This window comes from Elephantulus edwardii, unplaced genomic scaffold (genome assembly GCF_000299155.1).
Source record: "Elephantulus edwardii isolate Elephantulus edwardi_28Jun2011 unplaced genomic scaffold, EleEdw1.0 scaffold00035, whole genome shotgun sequence".
Taxonomy (NCBI): domain Eukaryota; kingdom Metazoa; phylum Chordata; class Mammalia; order Macroscelidea; family Macroscelididae; genus Elephantulus; species Elephantulus edwardii.
This window is the reverse complement of record NW_006399785.1, coordinates 12,718,169-12,738,815: the sequence shown is the minus strand read 5'-3', so window position 1 is coordinate 12,738,815 and position 20,647 is coordinate 12,718,169.

Here is a 20,647-nt window from a genome sequence, read left to right as displayed (position 1 = left end):
CAAACCCTCCCCCAGGTCCCCTCCACCATGTAGCCCTCGCTCTAGTCTCCTGTGATGACAGAAATACCCAGTTATATCTCTCTTTTAAACGTGAACAAACATTGTTATTTGTTGTTGCTGTGGTTATTGCCATGGAGTCAATGACCTGTGGATGACAGCTCTGAGCCCTGCCCTATCCTGAGTCAACCTCAGCACCTCCAACACACCTGACCCCATTGTCACAGTTACTGTGTCGCTCCAACTCATTGAGCTGCTTCTTCTCCTGCACTTACCTTCCAAGCATGACGTCCTCCATTTATAGCTTTTATATGAGAATCTGTTCTATTAGAACTGTAGACGGAGGGTGGATGGGTGGTTCCTCTTACTTGTGCGTGTTCAAAGATTTTATCTCTCATAGATCATATATTGCTTCAATCTTTCCAGCACAGAGCAATCCAAGTTGCTGTGGCTGTTAGGTGCCCTTGAGTCTAATATGACTCATGGTAATGCTACTAACATCAGATCAGAACCCTTTCTTCTCCCAGGCCATCCCCATCGTCTCTGACACACTGGAGCCCACTGCTGCAGTCACTGTGCCACTCCATCTGGTTGAGGGTCTTCCTCTCTTTTGACAATCCTCCACTTTTTCTAGCATGATGTCCCTCTTCAAGGAAAAGACCCTTTAGCAACAAGTCCAAAGTTGGCTTGTTGTTTGTTGTTGTTATTGTTAAGTGTCATCAAGTCGCCTGTGACTCATAGTGACCCTATGTACAAAAGCCCTAAAACATGCTCTATTCTGTGCCAATCTTATATCTCTGATAAGCCTACCCCATTACCCCAGTGACTAAATCAATTAATCTCAGTGAGTCTTCCTCTCCTGAATGGTCCTTCCACCCTCCCAAGCTTGATGTCCCTCTCCAAAGACTGATCCCACCTTGCAACAAGTCCAAAGTATGTCAGACGAAGCTTCGGAATCCTTACCTCCAAGGAGCAGCCTGGCTTCACCCTCTCCAGGATGAACTTGTTTGTTCTCCTACCAGTCCATGGTATATTCAGTACTCTTCTCCAGCACCAAAGCTCAAAGGCATCAACTCTCTTTCTATCATCCCCAGTCATTGTCCAGCTCTCTGATGCAAAGCATGTAATTGCAAAGACCATGGCCTGGATCAGGTGCACCTTAATCTCCAGACTGACGTCGTTGCTCTTCAGTACTTTGGAAAGGTCTCTGACTGCAGACTTTTCCAGTGCAATTCATCTTTTCACTTCCTAGCTGCTGGTACCAAGAGTGTTGAGTGTAGAGCCAAGCAAACTAAAGCTGTGAACAAAGTAGGTTAAATGAAGTTTAGTTATTTTAGTCTCCAAGAAGCACTCTGACTGCACCTTCTCTAAGACGTGTCTGTTTATTCTTTTGGTTATCCATGGGATGTTGGGCACTCTTCTCCAACACCACAATTAAAAGGCACCAATTCTTCTTGTCATCCTCATTCGTTATGCAGCTTCTGGCAGCACAACAAGTAATTAAAATACTATGATCTGAATAAGGTATACCTTAGTCTTTAAACTTATCATTGTTCCTTAATAATTTGGAGAGGTCCCTGACTGCAGACTTTCCCAGTGCAATGTCTCCTGATCTCCCGACTGCTGATACCAAGAGTACTGAATGTGAATCCAGGTAGAACAAAGTTGTTAACCGTTTCCATCTTGTCTTCTATTGTGATGTGGCTTTTAGGTCCAGCGGAGAGAATGTTTTGTTTTCATTTTTTTAATCTACGTAAATGTAATTTTTATGTTATACTATCTTTCCCATTTCCTTGACCCACCCCTTGTGTGACCCTATGATTAGCCCCCTGCCCATCTTCATTCCTCTCTTCCTACCCTCCCCCCCTTGGATCCTCATACACGTTTTACTAGTACTAGTGTACCATCTTTCCATTTCTACAATAACAGTCTTATACGGTATTTGTCCTTAAGGGATTGAGTTCGTTCACTCAGCACAATGATATCTAGTCCCTCTCAAGTTTTGCAGTAATTTGCAGAATCATTGCTCCTGCACGCTGCCTACTATTCCAGTGTGTGAATGCATCACAATTTCTCAATCCATTTGATAACAGTCGAACATTTGGGCTGTTTACATGTTCTTGGAGTCATATGGAATTTCTATGTTCAGGTTTATTTCCCTTTTTTCCCCCTAAATGATTTTATTTATTTATGTGTTTATTTTATACTGGTTTACTTACAAAGTTCACATACATTGCTTTTCATACCAGATCTTTCCCTTATCCTTTACCCACTCCTCTCTCCACCCATCAAATTGTGTGACCCTGTGATCTACAATGATGGTCTTATACAGTATTTGTCTTTATGAGACTGAGTGAGTTGCTCTCCATTCCCTCCCATGTTATGTAGTAATTTACAAAATCATTGCTCCTGCGTGCTGCATAGTATTCCTTGTGTGAATGTACCATAATTTCTCAATCCATTTGTTTGTGGTTGGACATTTGGGATGTTTCCATGTTCTTGAGATGGTGAATAATGCTGCTATGGACACTGATGTCCAAGTCTATGTTTTTGCCTCGGTTATCATTTTGTTAGGGTATATTCCAAGTGGTGGAATAGCTGGGTCATATGGAATGTCTATGTTCAGCTTTTTGAGGAAGCACCAAGTTGCCTCCCAGAGGGGTTTTACTATTTGAAAATCCGGCCAACAGTGTTTGAGTGTTCCCATATCTCCACATGCTCTCCAACACTTATTGCTTGTTGTCCTGTTCAACTTTACCCCTGTTACTAGACTGAGACAATATATCACTGTGGTTTTGATTTGCATCTCTCTTATTGCCAGTGATGTTGAGCATTTCATCATGTACCTGTTGGTCATCCAAATGTCTTCCTCTGTGAAAGGTCTTTCCATGTCTTTCACCTATTTTGTACATATCAGTCTTTTTTTTTCTTTTGGAAGCCTTGTAAGATTCTGTAAACTTCTGTTATTAAACCCTTGTCTGAGATGGTGTTGCCAAATGTTTTTCCTCAGTCAGTAGGTTTTCTTTTCAACCTGTTGGGAAAAGTTTCTGATGCACACAGGGATTTAATCTTTAGATGGTTCCATCCATCAATTTTATCTTCTCCTGATTGTATATTTCTGGCTGTATTCATCAGCCAAATGGGTGAGGACTTCTAAGCTTGGTCCTACTTTGTCTCTTATTATCTTTATGTTTGGGGGCTTCACCCCTAGATCTCTGATCCATCTTGAGTTGACTTTTGTGCTTAGTGAGAGGTGTGCATTCTGCTTCAGGTTTCTGTAGGTAACAGTCCAGTTTGGCCAGCACCATTTGTTGAAGAGGTTGTCATTTCCCCATTTGTTAGGTTTTGTTTCCTTGGAGACTATCAGTTGACCATAGACAGATGGATTAGTTTTTGAGTTCTCAATTATGTTACATTGGTCTATGTGCCTGTCATTGTACCAGGACCATGCTGTTTTGATTATTACAGCTGTGTGGTATGTTTTGAGGTCAGGGAGTGCTATGCCTCCCACTTCAGACTGTTTGTTTTCTTGATGTTAAGATGGAATCCATACTGAGTGATGTCGTATTTGATCTTGTGCAGCAAACACTTTATGTCCTCTTCACTTTCATTAAGCAAGGTTGTATTATTTTCATAATGTACATTATTGATCCTTTGATCCTGAAGCCACATTCTTCTTCAGGGAATCTATTTTCTCAAAATAATTTGCTCAGCATACAGATTGAATATGTATGGAGAGAAAATACAATCTTGTTGCATACCTTTCTTAATGTTAAACCATGGACTGCTCCCTTGTTCAGTTCACACACAGCTTATTGGTCTAGGTGTAGGTTTTGCATAAGCACTGTAAAGGTTCTGATGTTCCCATTCTTCTCAATTTAGTCAACATTGTTATGATCTGTCCATTGAAACACCTTTGCATAGTCAATAAATCAGAAATACACCTTCTTCTGGTATTCTCTGCTTTTAGTCAGGACTCATCTGACATCAGCAATGATATTCCTGGTGTCACAGTCTCTTTTAAACCCAGCTTGAACTTCTGACAGTTCTCTATCCACTGGTCTAGACATTTTTTTAAATGATCTTCAGCAATATTTTGCTTGCATGTGATAGTAATGATACTGTTTGACAGTTTCCAACATTCTGTTGGATCTTCTTTCTTGGGAATGGGAACAAATGTGGATGTCTTCCTGAAAATTGTCCAGCAAATTTCCTGGCACAGAGCAGTGAGCATGTTCAGAGCTGTATCTGTTAGTTTAAAAATGTCAATTGGTATCCCGTTGATTCCTGGAGCCATACATTTTGACAATGCCTTCAGTAAAGCCTGAATTTTGTGAAAGGAGCAGATGCGACACTGGAGTGGCCATGTCTTCCTTCTACCTGCTTCATAAAGGGGAACAATTCCCATCAATAATATCCATAGTACCACCCAAATAACTGCATGGACAGCCATACTACTCTTCATGTCCCTGCACCTATTTCTACCAATCATTGAATGTTTGTTGTTGACTCACAGACTGTACTCACAACTGTGGGGTTTATTAGGGAAATAGGTTGGCAATTGAGGGAGGCAAAAAATATCACTCAAATGGTATGAATGGAACTCTACTTGATGGTACCTAACAACACAATAATGACATCATTATCTGGTATTGTAAAACACCACCTCTTTAAAGTGTTAAAATTCAAAGATATCACTTTGAAGACTAAGATGCACCTAACTCAAGCCATGATAGTTCCAATCTCATTACATGAATAAAGAAGTTGTATAATTAAAAACTGAATTTGTAAATTACTACCTAACATAGGAGGGACTGTAGAGCATTATTCTAAGTGAAATAACTCAGTCTCATAAAGACAAATGCTGTGTAAGACCATTATTGTAGAAGAAATAGGAGGCTACAACGAGGAGAGGGGGAAGCTTCATCATAAGGTCACACAATTTGATGGGTGGAGGGAGGGGTGGGTAAAGGGAAGGGGAAAGAGCCAGTATGAAAAACAATGTATATGATGTACTTTATGAACTTTGTAAGTAAACCAGTATAATTTTTAAAAAAGAAAGAAATGAAGACCATAAAAGAAACATAATGCACATGGTTGCATGCAAACCAAGTTTTTTTACCTTTTTAATAATTCTTTATTTTATATTAGTTTGTGTATAAAATTCATATCTATTGCATTTCATTCCTATACATTGTATTGCACATACTTTTCCATTCCTATTGAGTTTCACATGATCATTCCCATACACTGTGTTTTATAAAGTTAATCACCATTGGCCTATATTCACTATCACTCCATCTTTTCAAGTCCCCACTGGCCCTGGATTTATCCTAATTCCTTCACTCCCACCCTCCACCTACCAAACTCTGAGTCTCATGTCTTCCCCTTCTGCCTGCCCTCAATCAACTTCTCCCCTACGCCTTCTTCTTTTGGACATTTATTGGCCTCTTAACTAGAAACCCATATATTTCTACAATAATAGTCTTAGACACTATGTGACTTTATGAGATTGAGTTAATTCACCCAGCATATTGCTCCCTAGCCTCTCCCATGTTGTATAGTATTTTTCGAAATCATTGCTCCTGAGTGCTGCATAGTATTCCATTATATGAATATACTACAATTTGAAGAACCAAAAATAATTGATGTGTTCAAAATGTAGTCTTGGCAAAGAATATACTGTGGCCTGCCAGAAGAAAATCAGACTTAGAAGAAGTACAAACCAGAATGCTCTTTAGAAGTGAAGATGGTGAGATGTTGGCTTGTTTGTTTTAGATTAAGCTTGTTACCAAAAAGGAATGAATGCTCGAAAGGGGACTCATCACGTTTGGTAGTTGTTGTTTGTTGTTATGTGTCGTTGAGTCATTTGCGACTCATAGCGACCCTATGTACAACAGCCCTAAACCGTGCTCTATCCTGTGCCAATCTCATTGCCTCTGACAAACCCATCCCGAGTACCCCAGTCACTGAATCAATCCACCTCATAGAGGGTCTTCCCCTCCTGCGCTGTCCCTCCACTCTACCCAGCAGGATGTCCCTCTCTAAAGACCTGTCTCTGTGAACAATCTCAATCTCTTTGCCATCCATCCTGATGCTACCGATTGGTCCAGTGGTGAGAATTTTTGTCTTCTTGACATTGAGCCTCAGTCCATATTGAAGGCTGCAGTCCTTGACCCTCTGCAGTAAGTGCATGAGGTCCTCCTCAGTTTCAGCGAGCAAGATTGTGTCATCTGCATAATGCAGATTGTTGATAGATCGTCCACCAATCCTAACGCCACACCTCTCCTCACAGAGCCCCGCCTCTCGGATAATCTGCTCTGCATACAGGTTGAAAAGGTATGGAGACAGGACACATCCCTGATGTACACCCTTCCCAATTTTGAACCAGGCAGTGTTGCTGTGCTCTGTTCTGATGACTGCCTCTTGGTCCAAGTATAGGTTTCACATTAGCACTATTAAATGCTCTGGGATTCCCATTCTTCTCAGAGTCAGCCACAGTTTGTTATGATCCACTCAGTCAAATGCCTTTGCATAATCAATGAAACACAGATAGACATTCTTCTGGTATTCTCTGCTTTCAGCAAAGATCCATCTAACATCAGCTACAATATCTCTAGTACCACGACCCCTTCTAAACCCAGCCTGGACTTCTGGCAGTTCTCTGCTGATGTGCTGTTCCAGTCGTTTTTGGATAATCTTCAGTAGAATCTTGCTTGCATGTGAAATCAATGCTATTGTTCTGTAGTTTCCACATTCAGTTGGGTCTCCCTTCTTTGGGATGGGAACAAATATAGATCTCTTCCAGTCAGTTGGCCAAGTGGTCGTTCTCCAGATTTCTTGGCACAACTTGGTGAGCACATCCACGGCAGCATCTGTTAGCTGAAATATGTCAATTGCGGTAGAGAGTCATTTAAAAAACAACAACAACAAGGAAAACATTCAGTAATATAGATTGGCACAACAGCTAAAACAATGGATACCAATGGTCAGGAAGATGGTGCAGGCCCAGATAATGTTCCATTATGCATGGTGTCACTGGGTATTGGAGATGACTCAAGAGCAACTGTCAACAATGGTCAGTCATCTCTGGCTGGTCACTGGCCTCCATCTGCCTCTCTTGAGCCCTCACCCTCGTGTGCTCCAGTCAAACCAGCCTGCACGCTTCCACTAGTCTGACATGCTTTCATCTGTGTTAAGCTTCTACTCACATCTTGAATATATCCCCCTAGACGTCTCCAGACATCTTCCAGGTCTCGCGAGATTTGTTAAAGGCATTCCCTTGGGGATGCTTTCGCTGGTCTTATAGACAAGATTACAACAAAGCACAGGTAAAAGAAGCCTAATGGCGGGGTGGAGGGAGCACTGATGATCTAGACCATAGAGGGTTGCACTGTTGACTCAGAGGTGCAATGGTGGATCAAATCTACCAGAGGGGCCATGGGAAAAAGAAGGGTAATCTCCTTTCATGTGATTGATACTTTCATGAACCCAATGGTTGGTCAGACATGAGTCAGTTCTGACTTGAAAGCAATGAGAAAGAGAGAGTGGCACAGAACATTAACATGTTGAGCTACTAATCGAAAGTTTGAACCCACCAGCCATTCAGTAGTAGAACGATGGGCCAACCCTGTCTGTAAAGATTCACAGCTTCTTTAAAATGCTGCAACCATTCTGGAAGGCAGTTTTGTGCTTCCTCAAAAAGTTGAACATAGAAATTCCATATGACCCAGATACTCCACTACTTGGACTATACTCTGAGAATACGATAACTGAAGCACAAACTGAGATTTGTACACCAATGTTCACAGCAGCATTATTCACCATTGCAAGAACATAGAAACAGCCAAAATGTCCAACCACAAACAAATGGATTGAGAAATTATGGTACATTCACACAATGGAATACTGTGCATCACGCAGGAGCAATAACTTTGTAAATTATTACCTAACTTGGGAGGGACTGGAGAACATTATGCTGAGTGAATTAACTCAGTCCCACAAGGATATTTTTAGAAAGACTGTTATTGTAGAATAAGGATCCAGGAGGGGTGGGAGAGCCTGGAAGCAGAGGGATGTTGATGTGCAGGGGGAAGAGGGGATTAATCATTGGGTTGTACAATTTGATGAGTGGTGGTGAGGAAAACGGAAAGAATTTGTTTGAATTTGTATTAGAATTTGTAAATAAACTATTGGGGAAGAGGGAAGATTCACAGCCTCACAAACCTGATGAAGGAACACTGTAAGTATGAACCCACTTAGTGGAAATGGGTTCGGGGAGCTTCTGTGGGTTTTATAGAACACAGAAGGCGTGCCTCCAAAGCCATGCATTTCCAGATTCAGCAAGAAGGTAACTCTATACACTTTTTAGGAAAACAAGAATGACACCGACTTAGAGTTACTTCATCCCCTACTCATAGAATCTAAAAGTACTCACATAGAACAAATTTGTCAATCAGTGAGATACATGACTTCATTAAGCCTCAAGGCAATCTTACTTGCTCTGGGCTCTTTTTTTTTATTTTATTTAAGAACAACATTTGTTTTAACATGATAAAAAAGAAATGAGATATGAACATTTGCATTTAAACCATAGTAAGTAGCCTTTGATACTTCCATTACATGTGCTCATTGTGTAATATAGTCACAATGAACATAATTACATTTGTCCACAAACTAAGTACTGGATTTGAAAACCTGCTAATTGCTGTACACATCTATTCCGATCAAGTATAAGTCCAGTACTTCAAAATACCTACATTTTTCAAGTCTGGGCATTTTTAAATGCTCCATTTATGGAGGTTAAGATTAGTAACACAAATTGCTCAAAGCCGCATGGCTGGGCCGTTGTTTCTGGCCTTCAAGGCCAGCGGTCTTACTTCACCAGTCATCACAGAGACAGGTCTGAGAAAAGAGAGAGCTTGAAGGTCCTAAATTATGGTGGCTTTCCAACACTTCCATCATTTTTGCCAAAACTTACCATGTATGTTCAAATGGATAATGGTTACCCATGGTGGACAGTATTTGGTGGAGCACCCCGATTCAAAGAAGCTTGGACGCATAATTTGTATCCACTTCCAAAATAGCTTGCTTCCGAAAACCCTATGAACCTGGAGAAACAATGAAAGTTAACAAGAGCGTTGAGGTCTTTTGTTCATAGGGTTGCTATGAGCCGTCTATGACTAGACGGCACTTAACAACAACAACATATATGTTCAAGCTTCCTCCCCAATCCAGTATATCATCGTTAGGTTCACAACCCTTTCTCCGCTATGATGGTGTCTGCTGAGGACATTGTTTTGACTGGAAGGGGATGTGTACTGGAAAATGTACCACCTGCTGCTAAACTTTTCTTTTTCGTTTTGTCTATTGTAGCTCTTGGCCCTGAACTTGTCTCAAACTCCTAAGATCACTTCCCAGAAGGTCTCATAATTTTCAGTGAGAAGTGAAACTGAGGACATGTGTTTTCCAAATTCATTAACCAGGCTGACTTTTAATAACACTAAAGGCTAGAATAGATATGAAATTTTGGAAAAGAAGTGAGTGTAAGGGCTTTCCTGTTGTTGTTGTCATTGTTGTTGTTAGGTGCCATCAAATTGAGTACAACTCATAGTGGTGACCTTATGAACAAGAGATCTGCAACCCTGTCCTATACTGTGCCATCCTCACAATCTCTGACACCCTCCATCGAACTTGTTGAGGGTCTTCCTCTCCTTTGCTGTCCCCCAAGCTTTCCAAGTATAGGGACTTTCTCCAAGAAATAGCCTCTCCTAGCAACATGCCCAAAGTATGTGAGACAAAGCGTCACAATTCCTATCTCCCAGGAGCATTTTTGGCCACACCTTCTCCAAGACATCTGTTTGTACACTTAGCAGTCCATGGGATATTCTGTTCTCTTCTCCTGCACCACATATCAAAGGCACCAATTCTTCTGCCATCCTTATTCATGGTCCAGTTCTCAGCAGCACAGCAAGTGATTGAAAAGAACATGGTCTGAATCAAGCAAACCTTAGTCTTCATACTAACATCATTGCTCCTCAATAATTTGGAGAGGTTCTTGCCTACAGACTGGTCCAATGCAACGTGTCTCCTGATCTTCTGACTGCTGGAACCAAGTGTATTGATTGTAAGATGAAACCATTGACAGTGTCAGTTATTTCTCCATCTATCATGATGTTGTCTATTGGTCCAAATGATGAGAGTTTGGGATTTCTTGACATTGAGACACAATCCATATTGCAGCTGCAGTGTTTGATATTCTGCAGCAAATATTTCAAGTCCTCCTCATTTTCAGAAGCAAGGTTGTGTCATCTGCATCCCAAAGATTATTGATGAGTCTTCTTCCAATCCTGATGTCACATTTGTCTTAATAGAGTCCAGCTTCTCAAATAATTTGTTCAGCATACAGACTGAATAGGTCTGGAGAATTGCTCTAACACTGTTTCATGCCTTTCTTCATTTTCAACCACATAGTATTTAAACCATCCAGGAATTCCAATAATGATTATAACAGCTTACATTTAGATAAGCTAGTGGCATTTCACAGGGGCGTTTCTAATAGGTGCTTATCAAATGTAAGCTGTTATAATTATTATTGGAATTCCTTGGTGGTAAAAATGGTTAACTTGATTGGCTACTAAACCCTGGAGGTTCTACCCTGAAATGCCTCAAAAGAAAGGCCAAGGAAAAGAGGAGAGGAGAGGAGAGGAGAGGAGAGGAGAGGAGAGGAGAGGAGAGGGAGGGAAGGGGAGGGGAGGCGAGGCGAGGCGAGGCGAGGGGAGGCGAGGTGAGGCGAGGCGAGGCGAGGCAAAAAAGGCCAAGCAACCTACTTCCCAAGAAATCAGCCAATAGAAATCTTTTGAAGCACTATATTTAATCTGACACAGGATTGACCCAACAGCAACTAGAATTAGTATCAGCTTTATGCTTTATTTTTATACTTAAATAATATGGCATACATTCTCCAAAAGTCTTAGAATCTTGCATCATTGAAAGATAACTTGTGCTTAGGCCTCTGGTCCTCTGGATGACCATGGATTGACTTCTGGATAGTTCTCAGATACCCAGCAGGTTATACACGTAGTACCTGACAGAGACTATCACTCATCAATTCACTGAAGGACAGCCAGAATCTGAAGCTGTGGTAATAAGAGCACCACAAGCTATGGTAATATTATTAATACCACTGGTGGCCTAGTGAGTAGGGAGTTGCCCTGCCAAGCTATAGGCAGGTGGTTCAAATCCACCAGATGTTTTTTGGAAGGAAAACGGGAAATCTCCTCCCATGCAATTTTCAGCCTCTGAAAACACAGTGAAGGGTCAATAATACGTGGGTCCTTGTTCAATAGCATGTAATAAAAATAACACTATTTACTACTGCTCTTCAAAGAGGTTTTCCTGGGCCTCTTGAGTAGCAGTAGCAAGCACTGTAGAAGTATTGCAGTAGTAAAAATTTTAGAAAGCCAGTAGTGCTTCCTACTTTGTCACTGAAACCTGTCCATCATGAGAGATCTTGCTTGTATTTGAAGGAACTTCCAGGATCACAGCAAAATGCAGATCACAACAGTCTGATAAACTGATGAGCACTGTGATGTCACTTTAATGACTACAGAGTACCTGCCCGGCCCAAGTCATGGCATTGTCAATTCTTCATACTTGTGAAAGTTAGAAAAGGAATAAGGAAGAGTGAATGGGAATTAATTATTTTGAATTGTACTGTAGCAAAGAAAATTGACTCTTCCACGACTGCCAAAGATCAACAAATTTGTCTTGGAAGATAAGCAGACAGCATGCTTTTTAGAAGCAAGAATGGTGAGACTTCACATACTTTGGGCATGTCATCAGGAGGGGCTGGTCCCTACAGAAAGACATCAAACTTGGAAAAGGAGAGAGTCATTAAACACAGGGGAGGAGCCTCAATGAGATGGATGGACCCAATGAGAGGCTGCAATGATGGGCTGGCAAACAGCAGAGATTATGCGGACCGCACAAGTCAGGCAGGATTCAGCCTCTTGTACTGAAGGTTGCTATGTGCTGGAACTGACTCGATCGTTGTTTACCTGACAACAATATTTATGAAGGCTCTCTAGAGGTGTTACGGTTAAGGTACTTGACTGCTAACCAAACAGTCAGTCATTTCAGCCCGTTAAGTTGTTCCAAGGAAGAGAAATAAGGCAGTCTTCTCCCATAAAGACCGATATACTTGGAAGCCCAATTAGGCTGTTCTATTCCAGCTTTTAAATCCGTATCTTTTTAGACCTATAAATACATTTACAGGCAACTTCTGGCCTAGTGAGAGAAGCTGTGTTGCAATCCTAAAGGCACGCAGCTCAAATCCACCAGCTGCTCTGTGGGAGGATAGGCAATCTCTTCCAGTACAGTTTACCGCCTCTGAAGAACCACTGCAGGGTCAGCTATGGCTCAGCTCCAACCTGAAGGCAAACACCAACAGTATTTTACAGAGAACTGTGGTGGCTTCGTTGCAAGGAAATGCACTGTCAACCCAAAAGCATGCCGTTTGAATCAGCCAGCTGGTCCATGGAAGAAAGCTAGGCAATCTCCTCCTGTGCAATTTACAGCCTCTAAAACAGGGTCAGCTATCACTCAACAGTCCTCAACAACAGCTCTGTCCTTCAGAGTCACCCTAACTCACGAGCAACTTGATGGCAGTAGATACGGTATTTCATTTTGGTAGTATTTACTGAGAACTCCTAAGTCACCCAAATTGTTAACAACTCAGCTATTAAACAAAACGATGTCTGTCTGAAGTTACCCAGAGGCAGTGAGCTTGGTTTGATTTGAGTAAATAATAGGATTCCTGGTGGAACACAGTTAACTGGTAGTTAATGGAAAGGTTGGTTTTATTTAAACCATCCATGGCTCCACTAAAGACCTAGCAGTCTGTTCCCATAAAAATTATAACCCAAATCACCCTCTGAGGCAATTCTATCCCACAGAAGAGAAGCCAAAAGGGAAGAAAACTTAGGAGTTCCTTATAAAGTAACTGCAAGTTGGAGTTGACTTGATGGCAGACAACAATGAAAACAACAGTGAATGATAATAATGCCTAGTGAATATAACTATTATTGGTGGGGCTGTTCAATGTCCTCGGGCAGCCTCATGGGTAACACTGGGTCCTCCTGCACCATGTTCATGGTCATTAGCACGTCTGAGTTCACTGTGTCAGTCCATGAAGGGTTACCTTCACTCTCACTGTTCCTCCACTATGGAGTGAACATGACACACAATGAATCATACTTAATTCACTGCACAGTGGGGGTCCACAGAGCCTAGCACATGGTATGTAAGCCCTCAGTGAAAGGATGCTACCTACAACCAGAAGATTAAAATAGATGAACGGGATCTTCTGAGAATCAAATACCTATGCACATCCAAAAACTTCTCCAACAGGGTAAAAAGGGAAGAAGCCACAGACTGGGAAAAAGTATTTGGTAATGACATATCAGATAAGGGACTTATACCCAGAATTTATAAAATACTTGAGAACCATAAGAAGATAAAGGTAAATGATGCAATAGAGAAATGGGCACAGAATATGAACAGACACTTCACCAAAGAAGACATTCAGATGGTTAACAAGCACATGAAGAAATGTTCAAAATCCCTATCTCTAAGAGAGATGCAAATCAAAACAACTATGACAGATCATCTCACCCCAGTAAGAATAGCAAAATTTAACAGAACAGCAAATAACAAATGCTGGGGAGGTTGTGGAGAAACTAGAAACTGGAACCCTTATTCACTGTTGGTGGGAGTGTAAAATGGTGCAACCACTGTGGAAAGCAGTATGGCACTTTCTCAAAAATTTGCAAACAGAGATACCATTTGACCCAGCAATTCCACTACTTGGAGTATACCCCAAGGAGTCCATAACTGACATCCAAGCAGATATATGCACACCCATGTTTATCGAGGCTTTGTTCACAATAGCAAGGAGTTGGAAACAACCTAAGTGCCCATCAACAAACGAATGGATAGAGATGCTGTGGTATATTCACACAATGGAATACTATGCTGCATTGAAAAACAAGGAACGCATACAATATTATTCAAAATGGGTGACTCTGGAGGACATTATGCAGAATATCTCAGTCACAAAAGGACAAATACTGCATGGTGCCACTGTTGTAAAACAGGACTGACCTCGGGGTTGGGGGAAGACTGAGAAAGATGGGTTCAATAATGTATACTGCATTGAAACAGATGAGGGAGAAAACTGTTTAAAAGGGATGTGTGATTAGGTATTTTTGTCATGACAGGAGTCCAGAGCAAAGGCTGCATAGTGGAGTGGACCTAGGGGAGGAGTTGTAAAACAATAAAAGAATTTTTCTTTTACTTTTCCAAGAGGGTAGTGTACTACGAGGGAGAGTTGGGAGGGGGGAAAAGTGCAACAATGAATGAATGGAAATCCAAAGTCTCTATAAATTTTTGCTGAAATTAATAATAAATTTAAATAAAATAAAGGAAGGAAAGGAAAGGAGAGGAGAGGAGAGGGGAGGGGAGGGGAGGGGAGGGGAAAGAGAAGGAAGGAAGGAAGGAAGGAAGGAAGGAAAGCAAGCAAGCAAGCAAGCAAGCAAGCAAGCTGCCTTCAAATTAAGAGTTAAGAGTTCCAGTAAGTAGTGTTGACTCTAAGTCTTTGGAAAGCTGCAAGTGGACTGCCAGCTTTCCTCTTCCTGGTAGGTGCCCTGTGCTGACCCCTGAAAAGCACGCTGGGAGGCCAGCTGTGTGCGTGGTGGCCATGCCTCCCAGTAGAGGGGCAGTTCCACAGCCAGATGGAATGACGAGCAGATAGTTTTGGCTGCCAAGGTGCTCGGGAACCCAAGAGCAAGGTGGGTCTCCTCATTCCAACCAACGTGGCCCATGTGTTGGCACGTAATTCTTCTTCCCATTTGCACCTTCAATGATTTTGCCTTATATTTCCAGCCTGGCCAGTTTCTGAGTAATGGGATGGCGTGGAGTTCTCTTACCAAGCTGGAGGTTATTGTTAGCCGGCTGCCAGGAGCTGCCTACTTCTCTCACCAAGGAGACGAGTTCTCAAGTCGTCTTCTCCTTCATGTGGGGTTCCTGGGAGAATCCACCCAGGCATACTCCTCTGAAAATCAGAGCTGACGGGCTAGTCTCATGTTCCCCAACTCCCTCTTGGCTTTCATTCACATCAGGCCCCAGAGCTCCAGGCACAGTCAAAATCTCAGCAGGATTTCTTGGCTCCATCTGTTCCACCCACAGTCTAGCTGGACATCTTGGAAGTAATTACCATGGAAAATTGGGACTTTAGAAAGGTCTGCTTGAAAGCAAACATCTCCCATCTTGGGCCAACAGTTGCCAAATACGTGACTTGAGAAAATTCCCTACCCTCTTGAAGTTGTAATTTATGCAGATAATCCCTTCCTGCCACAGATTCATACAAGAAACAAAACTGCGGATGTGATGACATCTAAATGCACAAAAAAAGTAAAAATGAATTTCAACCCCATATGCAAAAACTGACTTGAAATGGATCACAGAACTAAATTTAACACCCAAAATTCTAAAATTTCTAGAAGAAAATTTTAGCAAACAGTTCTGTGATTGTGAGTTAAGCAGAGATCTCTTAGATAGAACACACATATTTTTAAAACCCACACACACACAATAAAAGGCATAATATATCATAACCAAAACAATTTATTTTCTTTGAAAGATAATAATGAACATTTTTATTCAGTAGACCTTGGAGGAGAGAGATTAACACAGTAACTGGTGTGATGGGGGTAGATGGGTCAAGAGACAATGACATTGGCTCAGGATAGGAGAGAGTTCAGAGCTTTTGTGCACACGGTCACTTACGAGTCACAGACAACTTGATGGTACGTAACAACAACAACAACACATCTTGATAATTTCCTTCAATCTACGTGCTTCTCATGATGAGCAAGGCCAATCTTTGTCCTCTTGGGTCCTATGACTTCAAGGATTTGCCTCATTCAGTGTTCTGAAAGTCATGACCATTGTTTCAGAACTTTGGTGGGTGTTGTTATTGTTGTTATGTGCCGTCGAGTTCCCTGCAACTCATAGCGACCCTATATACAACAGCCCTAAACCCTGCTCTATCCTGTGCCAATCTTACCATCTTTAACATACCCACCCCCACTAGTCCAGTCACTGAGTCCATCCGCCTCATAGAGAGTCTTCCTCTCCTGTGCTGTCCCTCTGCTTTCCCAAGCATGATGTCCTTGTACAAGGACTGGTCCGTCCTTGCAACATGTCTAAAGTATGTCAGACGAAGTTTCAGAATCCTTGACTCCAGGGAGCAGGTTGGTTTAACCCTCTCTAGGATGAACCTGTTTGTTTTCCTAGTAGTTCATGGTATATTCAGTACTCTTCTCCAACATCACAGCTCAAAGGCACCAATTCTCCTTTTATCATCCCCTGCTTGCTGAAACTGAGGAGGACCTGAAGCGCTTGCTGCAGAGAGTCAAGGACTACAGCCTTCAGTACGGCTTGAGGCTCAATGTCAAGAAGACAAAGATTCTCACCACTGGATCAACTGGCAGCATCAGGATGGATGGTGAAGAGATTGAGATTGTTCACAGCTTTAGTTGCTTGGCTCCACAGTCAACACTCTTGGCACCAGTAGCCAGGAAATCAAGAAACATGTTGCCATAGGAAAGTCTGCTGTTAGGGACCTCTCCAAAGTACTGAAGAGCAATGGTGTCACTCTGGATACTAAGGTGCGTCTAGACATGGTCTTCGCTATCACTTGTTATGCATCAGAGAGTTGGACAATGACCAGGGAGGATAGAAGGAGAATTGATGCCTTTGAGCTGTGGTGCTGGAGAAGAGTATTGAATGTACCATGGACTGCTAGGAAAACAAACAGATTCTGGGGCTTCACCTGGCATACTTTGGACATGTTGTAAGGAGGGACATGTCCTTGGAGAGGGAGATCATGCTTGGGTTGGTGGAGGGACAGCGCAGGAGGGGAAGGCCCTCTATGAGGTGGATTGATTCAGTGACTAGGGTAATTGGGATGGGAGTGTCAGAGACAGTGAGATCGGCACAGGACAGAGCAGGGTTTAGGGCTGTTGTACATAGGGACACTGTGAGTCACAAGCGACTCAACTGCACATAACAATAACAACAGTCATTGTCCAGCTCTCTGATGTATAGCAAGTGATTGACTTGTATCAGGTGCACTTTAGTCTCCAGAGTGACATCATTGCTCTTCAGTACTTTGGAGAGGTGCCTAATAGCAGATTTTCCCATCTCATTACATCTTTTCATTTCCTGGCTGTTGTTGCCAAGAATGTTGACTGTGGAGCTAAGCAAACTAAAGCTGTTAACAATCTCAATCTCTTCACCATCTATCATGATGCTGCCAATTGGCCCAGTAGTGAGAATCTTTGTTTTCTTGATATTGAGCCTCAATCCGTATAAATAATACAGCAGGAGACTGGCTATCTTTCTCTTAAGGAGCATCTTGTGGATTCAAACCTGCTGCCTTTGGGTTGACAGCACAGCAGAACTCCCATAAGCCACCAGAAGATGAAAGACTACATAGCATAATGAAGCAGATTTTGCTACCTGAAATAAATAGTCCAAAAAAGGTACATTTTGTATAAGATCACTATTATAACAAGCTAAAGAAAGGTTTACACATAGAATAATTCTTAGATAATTACTAAGGATGAAGAGGGAGGAAGAAGGAAAAACTTGCTTAATAGATAATCATTGTTCCATACCATGAAGTCAGAAGTTACTCATAACTCACCATCTGGTGGGTTTTCAGAGGCAGTAAACTACATGGGAGAAAATGCCTCCTGTTTTTCTCACGGAGCCACTGTTGGATTCGAACTGTGTGCCTTTGACAGTGAGACTGGCTCAGGATAGGGCAGGTTTCAGAACGGAGGTTTGCTGGGTCACAGGCGACTCAACAGCACATACCAACAACAATGTTTCAAAATGTCTATGACAAACCAATATTGCTTGTAAACCTTCACTAGAAATTTTTCTTTAAATGACTATAAATGGAAATAAAGTAACAAAACAGGTGAAGAGAAAGGCCACTACAATAAGAGGACAATCAACACAATATCACTAGAAAAAGGGACAAGATAAGCACACAGGGTTAAAAAAATCATCACGATTGCAATTACATCGTGGGTGCTGTGATTAATGTCCTAAAAATGTGGATGGAAGGTTAAATGACAAATTCACTTGCTTTATAAACTCGTACTCAATACGCAATTTTAAAAAAACAAAAAGAAAAGATGAAATCAAGGCTGATATGCTGCCTGGCGTGTAGTAAGCTTCAAATACAATTTAGCTGTTATCTTTATTATCAACATTATTACGATGGTCATCATTGTTGCCAGTGTTTTTATCCTTTTACAACCGAGTTCAAAATGGAAACAGCCAAAATGTTCTCATATCAGACATCTGGCTTCAATCACCACTTCGACATAAACTTGCGGACCTAGCATGAATTCCAGTTCACCACCACTCTGTGAGACAGGGCAACATTGCCCTGGAGAGTTTCCTAGGAGGTAATCTCTAGGGGAGAAAATTGTCACACATTTCTGCCTCAAAAGTCACAAGTGGGTTGTAACTGCCGACCTATCAGGTAGCAGATAAGCACTTCAGCACTGTGAACCAGAGCTCAGTAGTTTACTATCAGAACCACTCACTGATCAATGGTTGTTGCTGTCATACGTCATCAAGTAGACTACAACTCATAGTGACCTTATGAACAGTGATTCTGAACCCTGCCCTATCCTGAGCCAACCTCATCTCTGACACACCTGATCCCATTGCCACAGTCACATTGTAGTGAATGCAATTATTCCTCATTTTTGTTTTCCAATATGAGGGCTCAGGCTCCAGTGCTATATCTAATCGTCTAACAACAACATAGAGAGAGCTCCGTGGGCCTAGTGGATAGAAAGTGATGCTATCAAGCCAAAGTTGGGTGATTTGAATCTGCAGCCCACAGGTCTGTTTTTAACTGTTTTTGGTCAAACATTCTTCTAAGTGGTATTGCACTGATCTGTCCATTTGCTGTACGGAGGTAACTTGTGTTTTCTGTGATGCTAAACACTGTGACACTGATGTGTCAAATATGATAATAGTTACCCATGGTGGTCATGTTTGGCAGAGCTCCCCAATTAAAACAAGCTTGGAAGCAGGAGTGGCATCCACTTTCAAAATAGATAGCCTCTGGAAACCCTATGAACTTGGAGAAACAATGAAAATATACAAGGGTTCAGGTCTTTCATTCATAGGGTCGCTATGAGTCATCTACAACTGACGACACTTAACAACAACAAGTGTGCTCCATTGTTCATAGGGTTTTTTAAAGGCCTGTTATTTCAGAAATGGATGGTCAATCCTTTTTCTTAGTCTGTCTTTACCTGGGAGCTCTGCTTGAGTACAGCATTTGACAGACAAGCACTGCACCCAAAGAGCAACTGCTAGACAAGCAAACGTCTATGTATCTAAGCTACTAAAAAACAGCAGCATGCAAAGACAATTCCCTAATACAAAAACTGACAGATAAATTTGGCAATTTGGCAATTCGGCATTGCTTTCCACACCTCCACCTACCCACCCCCCACAAGGCCTCTAACTAGTCCCTAATGTGATGGCTCAGGCTCCAGTCAGTCCTGCCCATAAGCTGGGTGCTCCCCAGAAAAGATGGTTCTCTGGGCCTCCAGGCTCCCTGGTGTATGTCTGGATGTTGTAGCTTCATGTGCCTCCAGGCCCAGCAGCCTGTCTCGCTGGCACGTGTCTGGGTGCATGGCTCTACATTGTGGTTTACAATTTTAGATAGATGAGAGAGATGAGAGAGAGAGATAGGGATAGAGAGATAGAGACATAAAGATAGAGGATAGAGATAGAGAGAGAGGGAGAGAGAGGGATAGAGAGATAGAGACAGAGAAAGAGAGAGAGAGAGATCTTTGTTGTTGATGATTGTCTTCTAGCCGAGCATGACTCATAGCAACCCTATGAACAAAAGACCTGAAGCCTTTCTATAACTATCGACATTTATCAAAGTTTATAGAGTTTCCCCGAGGCATGTTGTTTAGCAAGTGGATGCCACTCCGTGTGTGTGTGTGTGTGTGTGTGTGTGTGTGTGTGTATCTTGCTCTATCTCTATCTGTCTATCTATCTATCTATCTGAAAGCTCTGGTTAGCTAGTGGATAAGGCATTACACTTCCAGCCCAAAGCACGCAGATCAAATCCACTGGCTGCTCTATGGGAGAAAGATGGGCAATCTCCTCCTACACAATTTACAGCCTCTGAAAATGCACTAGACGGTCAGCTATGAGTCAGTTCCTACTTAGCAGCAATGAGAGGGCGAGGGGTGGGGGTGTGCACACGCGCATGTTTGTTTGTATTTATATACACTCATGTGTACACATGTACATATATCTACGTACACACATGCACATGTATGTCGGAATGTATCATTGCTCTGGAGTGATAACTAACTCACAGGTGAACCTCCCTCAAGTTTCTGAGGCTGTAAATTTCATAAAAGATACTGCCCACACATACACCTATTGGGAGAGTGACATTTCTGGAAAGGACATGATGCTTGGTAAGGTTCAGTGTCACTGGAAAGGGGCATCACTGAGATTGACTGAGCCA